This window comes from Chiloscyllium plagiosum, chromosome 30 (genome assembly GCF_004010195.1).
Source record: "Chiloscyllium plagiosum isolate BGI_BamShark_2017 chromosome 30, ASM401019v2, whole genome shotgun sequence".
Lineage (NCBI taxonomy): Eukaryota > Metazoa > Chordata > Chondrichthyes > Orectolobiformes > Hemiscylliidae > Chiloscyllium > Chiloscyllium plagiosum.
In genome coordinates this window covers 25,109,506-25,123,227 of record NC_057739.1, presented here as the reverse complement: position 1 = coordinate 25,123,227, position 13,722 = coordinate 25,109,506, and positions in this window count along the sequence as shown.

Genomic DNA, 13,722 nt, shown 5'->3' with positions numbered 1-13,722 from the left:
CTTGACAAAAGAACAGAAGCAGAAGCCTAGCTTCATGATCAAGAGGTGTCTGCAGCTTTCAACAGATTCGAAGATGAAGAAATAAGAGATTCTGAATGGCAAGTGTTTGAAAACTGGAAAAAATTGGGGTTTATTCAGAGGTTGCAGAAAGAGGTCAGCAACTGGATCTGTACAGACAAAGTCTTTCCAGATGGGACTGTAGGGTCAAGGCTGGATTAGGAGCCAGATGCTTGGGGATCAGAGTAGACACATTAGAGCAGGGAAGGAGTTCTTGAATTTTTTGGGCCATTTTAGCTACTCGTTCATAGAGCTGTATCAAAGCAGCTTTCCTGCATGATAGGCAACTTCAGAGAAAAACATTTCTCCATCCTCCAAAGGAAGTATCCAAATAGAATTTGAGTTTGAAATAATGTTTTTATAGATTGAATGATGCTTCCAATGTGTGGAACTTTTGGCAAGGACAGTTGTGTTAAATTTAGTCTGGGATACAAAATTCAAGGAAGACCCTACAATGTTTCATCAGCATTAATGCTGGAAAACTTTTGGTTATCTTTTTGTTGCATGTGCTTGTTTAAGGAGAGACATTAATGAGTTCCAACAGAATATTATTGATCAAATTAGGAATGAGTTTAAAATTACAAGTCAGGTTTCTAGTGCTTGAAACAAGTTGGTTGGTGGTAAAGTGTGGTGATTTTACATCTACAATCTTGGCTGGCAGGTGTCACCCCCATCATAACTCGTTATGCCAGGTCTGTACAAGGTGATGAGACTGCCTCCAAAGATGAAATGGTGCCCCTGCAGAGTTTTGCAGACGGCTCAGTTGGTTAGACACAAAGACAAGATAGACACAGACTTTGACGATTTGGGACTTAGTCATGTGAAGTTAAACATTTTGAAGGGAGGAAAAAGAATGAAAGATCAACAAGTGTATATTGAAATCCCCAGCTTCAGGTAATCCCAAAAATCTAAAATTGATTCTTTTTAATGATGCCTTGAATGCCAACTTTGGTGATGGAATTCCCAGAGCATGTGGAATTTTAATATTGCTCAGCGGAGAGAATGGGAAACAATGCAGTTTGGTTTAGAAAGATAAAACTAAGTAAAAGGAGTAGTGGTGAGCACATTAGCTACAAAAACACTTGCACTCATTGATACAATGGACCATAGAGTTCTCATCACCCTAAAACATCAAAAAGAAATGTTTTGTATGAAATGGGGTCTGAAGGGATGATGCCTATAGAATGCTATATAAATAATTAAACCCTTTGGGATAATAAACATCCTACAAAATATGCAAATGAGAAAAGACTGAGAATAGATACAGTGGGTTTAAAGCAAATTTTGATCAGAAAAGAAATATGCAAACTGAGATGGGTGAATACAAGTTGTCAATTGTCAGAATGTTTCCCTTGAAGAATTCCTCTGCTGAAAAGATGTTGGGAAGAAAGATACTTTGGAATGGAAGTCTTTGGAATGAGAAATTTATTTTTACGTCCATATACCTTCATCTATAAATATGTATTTGGTAATGTTTGTGCTTTTTTTTCAAAAAGAATGGGAATTTGACAATATTGTAAATGATGGTCTGTTTAATAATGAACTAAGACATGCTCCAGAGATAATCATGAGAGGCTGGGGTTCAAGTGCTACCTGCTCTCTGAACAGGTTGGTTAACAAATAACAATGCTTTTTAAAAATTTCACCACTATACACACATACAACACACAAAAGCACGCGCACACCCTCCCCCCCATACACACACACAGACTCACTCACGCGCACACAGACACACATGCATGCACACATGCGTGCACGGGCGCACACAGACGCACGCACGCACACACACACATGCATGCACACACACAGACATACATACACACATGCACACACAGATACACACGCACACACACACATACAAATGTACGTACACACAGGTACATGCACACACGCACACACAGACACACACACACACATTCACATGCACACACACAGACACACAGACACACACACACACATTCACATACACACACAGACACACACATTCACATGCACACACACACACACACGCATACAGACACACACAAAGTTCTGGTTCATTCCCTCCCTTAATTTTGCTGTTTTTCCTTTTTCCTGTCACACTTCCCCCAGTGCCCTGCAGAGACCAGCCTGGACTCCTACAGTTGTTGGATGTGAGGAACAAAAAGAAGTGAAATAATGTAGTAAGACTCCACTACGGAGAGTGTAATAAAGAAAAATAAGTAACATAAAAACCAAAAAAAAATTGTTGCAATATGTATAATCAAAATTAACATACACATAATGGTACTGAATATATTTTTATGAAAATAGCTTTGTATGTTTATTTTGAAAGGAGTACTAAAATCTTTAAATTTGCATGAAATCACTGATAGGTCATGGCACACAAAGAGGCCATTCAGTCTATTCTGTCTGAGCTGGTTGTTTAAACTAGCCATGCACACTCAAAAACTTCAGGGGCAGATCCAAGTTCTATGTAACTGAGTGAGGATTTCAACCTCAGCGACCAGTGTGTTGGCCAGCAAATTCCAAACAGCTACCGTCCTCTGCTTTTCCTCATGTTCCCTTTTAATCCTTTTACCAATCATCTTAAATCTGTGCCCAGGTAACTGACCTCTTTGTTAGGGGATGTTAGACTGCCCTCTGCATTCAATCCAAGCACATTATTGCAATTAAATTGATTAAATCAACCTCTGATGTTCTAAGGAAAGCAACCAGAGCCTATCCAATTATTTCTCTTGGTTGTATTCTCAAGCCCTGGCAATGTACCTCTTCTGTACTCTCTCTCTCGAGCAATTATATCCTTCCTGTAATATGTAGATCAGAGCTATAGAGAGATTCCAGCTGTGACCTAACCTGTGTTTTATACAGATCCAGCATTATATCGCTGCCGCTGTGTTCAACACATCACCCAATGAATGAGAGCACACTCTATGTATTCTGTACACCTTACCTTCCAGTCCTGCCACCTTCAGGGACCTGTGGACATGTACTTCTCACTTCCTCTATCCCTCTACTCCCCAAATATATAATTTTGCACTTCTCTAATTGAATTCCATTTGCCATTCTGTTGTTCACTCAATTGTACACTTGAAATGATCCTGCAGTCAACAGCCATTCTCTGCAATATCAACTACACAGTCAAACTTTGTAGTTCACAATCATGTCTCCTATATTAAGAGTAAATCCTTCATATACCACAAACAGCAAGAGATCCAACAGAGAGCCCTGGGGGTGGCATGGTGGCTCAGTGGTTAGCACTGCTGCCTCACAGTATCAGGGACCTGTGTTCAATTCCAGCCTCAGACGACTGTCTGTGTGGAGTTTGCACATTCTCCCCGAGGCTGCGAGAGTTTGCTATGGGTGCTCAGGTTTCCTCCCACAATTCAAAGGTGTGTAGATTAGGTGAATTGGCCGTGCTAAATTGCCCATCATGTTCAGGGATGTTGTAGGTTAGGTGCATTAGTCATTAGAGATAAATGTAGAGTAATAGGGTAGGGGAATGGGTCTGACTGGCATACTCTTCAGAGGGTTGGTGTGGACTTATTGGGCCAAATGGCCTGTTTCCACACTGTAGGCATTCTGTGATGATTATTGGAAACCACTTTCCATTCACAAACATCCACCAGCTATTACTCCCCATTTCTTGTAGATCCAACTTGCCACATTCCCCTATATCCCATGGGCTTTTATTTTTATCAAGCCCTGGCAATGTATCTCATCTGTCGTCTCTCTCAAGCAATTATGTCGATCAGAGCTACATATAAATTCCAGCTGTGACCTAATCTATGTATTATACAGTTCCATCATTACATGTCATGTAGGACCTGGTCAAATGCCTGAATGAAATCAATATAGACTGCATCTACTGCACTATCCATAGGATAGTGCACCATAGGAAACCCATCAGACACAGGGAGAATGTGCAAACTCCACACAGACAGTCGCTCAAGACTGGAATTGAACCCAGGTCCCTGGCACTGTGGGCAGCAGTGCTAACCACTGAGCCACCATGCCGCCCCCAGGGCTCTCTGTTGGACCTCTTGCTGTTTGTTACTGCTTTGAAAAGTTCAATCAAGTTAGTAAGACATGACTTTCACTTAACAAAAGGATGGTATCTTTGATTAATCCATGACTTTTTAAATAACAGTTAATCTATCTCTCAATAATAATTCTAGTCAGTTGCCCAGCTCTGTTGTCCAGGCTATGATTATTTGGCTTATTCCTTTCACCCTTTGGAAATAATAGCATAACATTCTGAGACCTCCAATCAATTAGTATCTTGCCTGGAAAAATGATCCTTGGAACATTTGTTGCTTTCTGCCTGGCTTCCTTAGACAGTTTAGGATGCAATTCATTTGGCCATGTGATTTATCAACATAAAGGCAGGCAGTCTTTCTAATACTTTGTTTCCTGTTATGCTTGTTTTATTATTAACTATTTATTTAATATTTCACACACTCTTTAATTAGAATATCTTTATCATTCCTCTCCTTTGCAAAGACAGAGACAAAGTACTTATAAGAACACTTCACATCTTTTGCATCCATGAACAATATATCATTAAGATCACTTACAGGTCCTTGCCTTTCCTTTCTCACACTCCTGTTCTGAAATGCATTGGTAAAACATCTCTGAATGTTCCTTAATTGCACCAGCCAATATTTAAAATTTGAGTTTTAAAACTTTAATTTCTAACTTTTCAAGCCAAAAAGAAGGAAAGAAAGAGAAAAATTGAGTAAAGTTGAAAAAAGCAGAAAGCATGTGAGCAAGTGGATTGATAGATGAAGAAAATCATAGAGGCAAGGTCTTACAGCAACTGGCAAAGATACTCAAGAGAAAGGATTGAGGAAGGTGGGACAAGGAGCGTGGAGGCTCACAGGGCAAGATGAGGGAATAGCACTACATGAGTTGTTCATTCAGAGAGCTAGTGCTGACACAATGGGCCAAATGTCCTCCTTTTATGCCATAACATTTCTGTGATTCTGTGATACAAATGCAGAAAGGAATGAGACTAATAACAAAGACTAAGGCACAAAATAAAGTGGGGGAGACAACAGTGGTGAGTTTTAAATATAAATTCGAGTGGCTCCCATGTTTGCAAACATCTATTAGTGCATTCAAACATGGCTATTTCCAGAGGAAAGCCTTGGAGGAAACTCAAACTGTGCAGTTAGTAAAAAAAATTTCAATCATTATGTGGAAGCACTGAGTGGTAAATTAGGTAAATGTTTTGAACAAAATTATCTTTATACAAAAGTAATGACATTTTAAATTCTGGAATATCTGAACAAGTCTTTAATAAGCTTTGCTGATGAATCATTTCATTATTTCAATCCCCGTAGCACAATTCTTCGATGAAATTTGTAAAAGGTGGGAGAGCTCTCAACCCCAGTAGTGATTGCCAATTAAAGTGGGGATTCTAGGCATTATTATTTTGAGGTTTTAAGTAATTATACGAAAGTCCTTGGTATTTTCGCAAATATAATTGTACATTTGACATTGTACTTTAAAGCAAAATGATTTTTGAAATATTGTTTGCTAGAAAAACTACATTTAACAGGAATTCCTACATAAATAAAATAGGTTTAATTCCAACAGCTTCTAACTAAAATAAAAATATTATAAGTACGTTGACATACATGAATAAATTTAGAGACGGGAGGAGAATTGCTGAGATTCCAGAGTTTAGTATGGCTAGACACATGGAAAAGACTGAGCAGTCCTTTGAGATGTAATGTAAGCAGAGGTATCTGCCCACCAACAGGTGCTGGGTCAAAGTTAATGAAAACCCTTTCCGATCTATTGATTTACTATATAAAACATAAAACAATGGAATGTTTGAATGCAAAACGCAATCACCAAAGCTTGACAGTCCAAAATTACATTCTTAATGTTATTTCATGCAAAGTTAATGGCAAGTTAGCAAAACCAAGACCTTGACTGAAATATGAACATAATACATTCAATGCATCATAATTGTCACAAGACCCAGAAAATGAGATAGAATGAAATCAGCCCTTTAATCCTGAGTGGAGGAAAGCTGCCAGTGATCATTCACTTCCCAACAATTCACTTCCAGCAAGTTATTCCAGAATGGGGACAATGAGCAAGGTGCTTTGTACATTGTGACCCTCTTTCGGGACCTGAGATGCTGATCTCCCCTGCAGATCACCAAGAAAAACTTACAACCCACAAAGGGATTCAGCCATCCGCTGCCTCTGAAACCTCAGCGTCCTGGATACAATCTCTGAAATAAACATCAATCAGCCCAATAAATCCCAGACCCCAAAGGGAAAGTGATGAACTGTGAATCGAGTTGTACATTTCTATTATAAAGTCGTAAAGTCATAGAGTTCTGCACCACAGCCACTCAGCTCCTGACCTCCTGATCTTCAGTCCAACTCATCCATGCTGACCAGATATCTGAAATTAATCTAGTCCCATTTGCTAGTCTTTGGCCCATATCCCTCTAAACTCTTCCTATTCATATACCCACCCAGATGCCTTTTAAATGTTTTTAAATGCCTTTTAATTGTACCCACCTTCACCACTTCCTCTGGCAGCTCATTCCATACATGCACCACCCTCTGCATGAAAAAGTTGCTTCTTTTACATCTTTCCCCTCTCATCTTAAACATATGCCCTCTAGTTTTGGACCCCCGACCCTGGGAAAGACCTTGTCTATTCCTTGGGCGACTGTGAGGAGTTTGCACATTCTCCCTGTGCCTGGGTTTTTTCCAGGTGCTCCGGTTTCCTCCCACAGTCCAAAGATGTGCAGGGTAGATGGATTGGCCATGCTAATTGCCCATAGTGTTAGGTGCATTAGTCAGAGGGAAATGAGTCTGGGTGAGTTACTCTTCGGAGGGTTGGTGTGGACTGGTTGGGCCAAAGGGCCTGTTTCCACACTGTAGGGAATCGAATCTATTCACTCTATCCATGCCCCTCAGGATTTTATAAACTTCCATAAGGTCACCCTCTTGTGGTGGCAGCTGACTGTCTCATGCAACAATGGTTTCCACCATGATTGTCAGCCCTCCATTAAACATCACCTAGCACATATCAGGGCCCCCAATTTAACACTGTGTCCCTGCTGTATTTATTACAGAAGAAGGTGTAGAATGTGCTGCCTGCTGCTTTTTCATGGGCCTTCTTCTCAGTTAGTTGAGCTGTTTGTATCTGCTCACCTTTGCTGAAGCCCTTCCAAACAGGCAAGTGAGGAGTATTCCATCATACTCCTAACTTGTGCCTTGTAGATGGTGGACAGACTTTACGAAGTCAAGAAGTATGTGACTTGCTGGAAGATTCCTAGTCTCTTGTATCTCACAATATTTATATGACCAGTCCATTTTAGCAGGCTCAGTTAGCTCAGTTGGCTGGATGGCTGGCTTGCAATGCAGAGCAATGCTGCTGAGGGTTCAATTCCTCTATCAGTTGAGGTTTACCATGAAGGACTTTACTTCTTAACCTCTCTGAGGTGTGGTGATCCTCAGGTTAAACCACCCCCAGTTATGCCTCTTTAATTGACAGCATCCCTATGGTCTGGTAGGACTATGGTGACTATACCAAAGTCCAGTTCAGCTTTGGGTAAATGGTAATCCTCAGGATGCTAATGCCATTATGATGGTTAGACTCTTTCATGTTAGAGATGATCATTCCCTGGCACTTGAATAGTACAAATGATACTTGTCAGCCTAAGTCTGGATATCATCCACATCTTTGGACAGGGAGTGCTTCAGTAACTAAAGAGCCATGGTATTTCAACCAGAACTCTATCAACAAACACATTGACTTGAATTCCATTTACCACCCCCAGAGAAAGAGTACAAGAAATGACACCACCAGTGGAAATGATGTCACCACAAGAAATGATATCACCAACTCTAGGCAACTCAAACATCTAAATAGAAAGCAGGCTACACTACCAGTGCTTCATTTGGAGGCTCACTGAAGATGTTACCCAGTGTGGTGACGAAACCTCTGAAAACGAACCTTCCAGCTCAGCGAGCAAACCTACATCCAGAGCCATGAATGGTGGTTTACATTGTGCAACTATCAGTGAACATCACCACTTCTGACGTTATGATGGAGAGAAGATCATTGTCGAAGCAGCTGAAGATGGTTGGGCCAAGGACAGTCCCCTTGAAGAACTCATGCTGAAACACTCCCTGTCCAAAGATGCGGATGACCAACCTCCAACAGCCACAACCATCTTCCTTTGTGCCAGGTATGACTCCAGCCAGCGGAGAGTTTACTCATGACTCTGATTGACTCTAATTATGTGTTCCTAATGCCATACTTGGTTAAATATGGCCTTGATGTCAATGGGAAGTTACTCTCACCTCACTTTAGGAATTATTTTGTCCATGTTTGAACCAAGGCTGTCGTGAGGTCAGGAATTGAGTAGCTCTGACAGAATCTGAACAGTGTATCACTGAGCATTTTATTGCTGAGCATATGCTGCTTGATAAGTGTTGATGACACTTTCCATCACTTGATTGATGACCCTCAGTCACCCTTGTTCTGGTACAAGGTCATCATCTTTCCATCATGCTGAAGGGCCACACCCTCCCTTCTATCAAAGAGAGAAAGAGTCTTGTGTGAATGCTGGAGCAATGCAGGTTTCCCCAGCTTAATGATTTCAGCCAGAATGGTTGCAGTACCTGAAGCTTTGTCGTGTTTTCAGTATTGCAGGTGTAGGCTGGTGGACTTATATTAGTCTGTCATTCCACCCTTGGGTTCGATACTTTCACCTTAGCCTCTGAACTTATACAGGACATTCTGTGTATGAGAGATGTACATAAATACAAGTCCCTGTTACGTTAATAATGAAATAAGTTAAAATCGATTGCATTTGGAATAATGTTTTTGAATTGAAAAGCAAATACTACTCATAAATTAATTTTTCTCTAATTCACATTTTATATTGACAATAGAAAACACAAAATCCGTCAAGTAGAATGATGACTGCACATTATGCATTTTGAAATAATTCAGCGCAAGAGGTGTTTCTAATAAAACAAAGATAAAAATCAAGTGAGAGCACCACCTTGTGTTAAATAAAGATTCGTTCCGGTGGGTTTATCGACTCTGTCCTGCTGTAAACTACTGATATATCTGGGGCTGATGCAACCAATTACTAAACCATTTTGCCCAATTCTAAAAGGAGTCCAGAGTCCTACGTTGTCATGAATTTGATGGCAGAAGGACATTGCACCAGGGAGTGAATTGACAGGGGAGCCATCACATTTGCCTCTTCACCTACTCAATAAATATTGGTCTGTCAGCATGTGCAGAATTCAACAAGACATGTGGGCATGTGGACCCTGGGGACGCAGTGCCTGATTGAGGGATCCATCATCGAAAAGTGTGGGGAGGGAGCGGGGTACTGAAAGCTATGTCCTGTCATTGTTACCCGAACTGCCTTACAATCACCACCCTGCAGCCCCTTCCCACTATACAATTCCTTACATTGTTGGACCAGGCCATTCAAGCCATCGAGCCCATACCAATCCTCCAAAGGACATCTCACCCAGACCCACTCCCCCATTCTATCCCTGTAACCCTCCATTTCCCATGGCTAATCCATCTAGCCTGCACATCCCTGGACAATAAACATAATTTAGCTTGGCCAATCCACCTAAACTGTGCATTTTTGGATTGTGGGAGGAAACCGGAGCGACAACAGGAAACCCACGCAGACACAGGGAGAATGTACAAACTCCACACAGACAGTCGCTTAAGGGTGGAATCAAACCTGGGTCCCTGGTGCTGAGAGGCAGCGATACTAACCACCAAGCCACCGTGCCACCCATCTGTGTCATGCTGTCCGTTCCTGGGTTCCACATCATTCCTAGGTCTCACATGGGTCTAGCAACCAATGGCATTGCTGATTGCGGAGAAGTTACTGGCTTCAAATTAACCAGCAGCTCTCAGTGGGAAGGGCTTTTGCCACTGGTCGTAGGGATCCTAGGGCAAGGTCGATTGCTAAATATCTAATAGGTACAACATGCAGCAACTCTTCGGGCAGAGAGGTAATGCAGAAGTCTCACCAGCTCTTCAGCCAGTGGCCAGGAACCCTGTCACCTCCACAGGATTCCTGTTTCCCTGTATCACAGTCTCAATGGTTTGGGGATAACAGCAATTTCTTTTCAAGTGCAAAACAATAAATTGTCCATTCCAATAGGTTCTCATTAATTTTATTGAAAGATTTTACATGAATAAGGAACTGAATTAACGTGAGTCAGAAATGCTAATGGACTGTGGATTCCTGACTCACCGTTAAAGAAAGCCAAGACTGAGCTTCCATGGATGAATGGGGAGATTAAAGGTAATCCTTTAGAACTTAAATGTCAGCTTTTCAACAACTTTGCCAGGACAAATGTAAAGAAAAATAACTCATAAAAGGCAAGGTTTGAAAGGCAAAGATGGCAGATGCAGTTTTGTTACAAAATGATGTGATGCCTGGGTCCCAACACTGGCAGGTGCTGGTTGGGATTCAGTGCGGCCACCACTCCTCCTTCCTCTGCTAGTCTCAGGAGGTGAAGCAGGGAGAGGGTTGAGATGGGAGGGTGTGTGGAAGGGGACTGTTCAGTATCTGTTGGACCCATCACAAATAAACCTGAGCAAAAGACACTCTTGTTTTCAATAACAAAATGTAGCTTCTTTATTATATCTCAGTAACTAGATACAAGTATAGGGTGCATCAGGAAGAATAACTGTAAGTAACAAGAGAAGCCATAGACATCAGGAGACTGTGCCAGAGTCCAACTATTGGCTGTGTGATATCATCAGACTGGGCGGAGCTCAATAAAACTCAGCTATTAATTCTTTCATAACTATTACCTTATGCAATATCTCCCCCCACCCCCACACCCCTCCCCACTATGCCCAAGTTTTGTTCTCTTTATTCCCTTGGGATGACACAGGAGTTGGTTCAAGTAGACTTGGAACAGAGACTATGATAGGACAATTGAGGAACAGGGAAGGCTTTCAAAGTGATTTTTTACAGTGTTCAGCAAAAGTGTATACTAGTGCAAAGAAAGGACTGTAGGAAAAGGGATAATCAGCCCCAGATAACTAAGGAAATAAAAGAGAGAATCAAATTGAAGGCAAATGCATACAAAGTGGCAAAGATTAGAGGGAAATTAGAGGATTGTGAATTTTTTAAATGTCAACAGAAAGCCATGAAAATATTTATAAATAGAAGTAAGATGGATTATGAGAATAAACAAACTCAGAACAAAAAACAGAGAGCAAACGTTTCTTCAAATATATAAAACGAAAAAGAATGGCTAAGGTAACCGTTGGTGCTTTAGAGGATGAGAAGGGGGATTTAATAATGGGAAATAAGGAAATGGCTGAAATGCTGAACAGTTATTTTGTGTGAGTCTTCACATTGGAAGACACAAATAACATGCCAATAATTGATGACAAGGAGGCTATGGCAGGTGAGGACCTAGAAACGATCATTATCACTAAAGAGGTAGTGTTGGGCAAGCTAATCAGGCTAAAGTCTCCTGGCTCTGATGGAATGCATCCCAGGGTACTAAAGGGGATGACGGGAGAAATAGCAAATGCGCTGGTGGTAATTTACCAGAATTCACCTGACCCTGGGGCAACTCCGGCAGATTGGGAAACAGCAAATGTGACTCCACTGTTTAAAAAAGGAGGTAGACAAAAGGCGGGTAACTATAGGCACATTCATTTAACTTCTCTAGGGGGGAAATTGCTTAAATCTATAAATCAAGAAAGAAATAGCGAGGCATCTGGATAGAAATTTCTGAAACACCACCGTCTCCACCTCCTGATGCTGCCAGGTTTGCTGTGTTCTTCCAGACTCCTGCCTGCCCACTTTGGGTGACACAGTGGCACAGTGATTAGCACTGCTGCCTCACAGCGCCAGAGACCTGGGTTCGATTCCCGCCTCAGGCGACTGACTGTGTGGAATTTGCACATTCTCCCTGTGTCTGTGTGGGTTTCCTCCGGGTGCTCCGGTTTCCTCCCACAGTCCAAAGATGTGCAGGTCAGGTGAATTGGCCATGCTAAATTGCCCGTAGTGTTAGTTGAAGGGGTAAATGTAGGGGTATAGGTGGGTTGCGCTTCGGCGGATCGGTGTGAACTTGTTGGGCCGGAGGGCCTGTTTCCACACTGTAAGTAATCTAATATGAAAGGCAAGTCATGTCTAATACATTTACTAGAATTCTTTGAGGAAACTATGAGTGCAGTGGACAACAGCGAACTGTGAATCTGACGTGTCTGGATTTCCAGAAAGTATTTGTCAAGGTGCCACACAATAAGACTGCTGCATAAGATAAAGGTCTACAGCATTACAGGTAATGTATTAGCATGGATAAAAGATTGGTTAACTAGCAGAAAGCCAAGAGTGTGGGTCAATGGTTTTTTTTCTGGTTGGCAATCAGTGGCTAGTGGTGTGCATCAGATATCAATATTGGGATCACAGTTGTTTATAATTTACATAGATGATTTAGACTTGGGGACCAAGTGTAGTGTGGATTGCAAATGACACTAAGATGAATAGCAGAGCAAAGTGTTCAGAGGGCACTGAAGGTCTGTAGAGGGATATGGGTAGGTTAAATGAATGGGCATGGGTCAGGCAGAAGGAGTGCAGTGTTGGTAAATGTGAGGTCATCCATTTTGATAGGAATAACAGCAAAATAGACCATTATTTAAACGGTGAAAAATTGCAGCATACTACTGTGCAGAGGGACTTGGGTGTCCTTGTGCATGAATCGAAAAACATTTGTTTGCAGGTGCAGCAGGTAATTAAGAAGGTAATTGGAATATTGTCCTTCATTGCTCGAGGGATGGAGTTTAAAAACAGGGAGGATATGCTACAGCTGTATAGGGTGCTGATGAGGATGGACCTGGAGTATTGTGTACAGTTTTGATCTCCTTACTTGAGAAAGGATATACTGTCACTGGAAAGGGTGCAGAGGAGGTTCACGAGATTGATTTCAGATTTCAGAGGTTTGGCTTATGAGGGAAGATCGAGTAGACTAAAATATACTCATTGGAATGTAGGTGAATGAGAAGGGGATCCTATAGAAAGATATAAACTTATGATGGGAACAGATACGTTAGAAGTGGGGGTTGGGGGGGGGGTGGTTGTTTCCAGTGGCAGGTAAAAGTAGAACTAGGGGGCATAGCCTCAAAATAAGGGGCAGATTTAGGACTGAGTTCACCCAACAGGCTGTGAATCTGTGAAATTCCCTGCCCAGCAAAGCAATTGAGGCTACCCCATTGCATGTTTTTAAGGCAAAGATAAATAGATTTCTGAACACTCAAGGAATTAAGGGTTATTGTGAGAGGGCGGGTAAATGGAGCGGAGTCCATAAAAAGATCAGCCATGGTCTTATTGAATGGAGGAGCAGGTCCATCCGGCCAGATGGCCTACTCCTGCTCTCAACAAACCCATGATGCAATCATGACTATAATCACATTACATTTGCCATTAACCATTCTCACCCGCAATTGATTTGGTGGTTTAACAGGTCATCTGGAATGTGTTGATTTTGGCATTAAAAGAAAGGCAAGACATTGCTTTGATGATTGTCAAGACTAGAGTGGTGCTGGAAAAGCGCAACAGGTCAGGCAGCATCGAGGAGCAGGAAATCGACGTTTCGGGCAAAAACCCTTCATCAGCAACTGAGGCAGGGAGCCTCC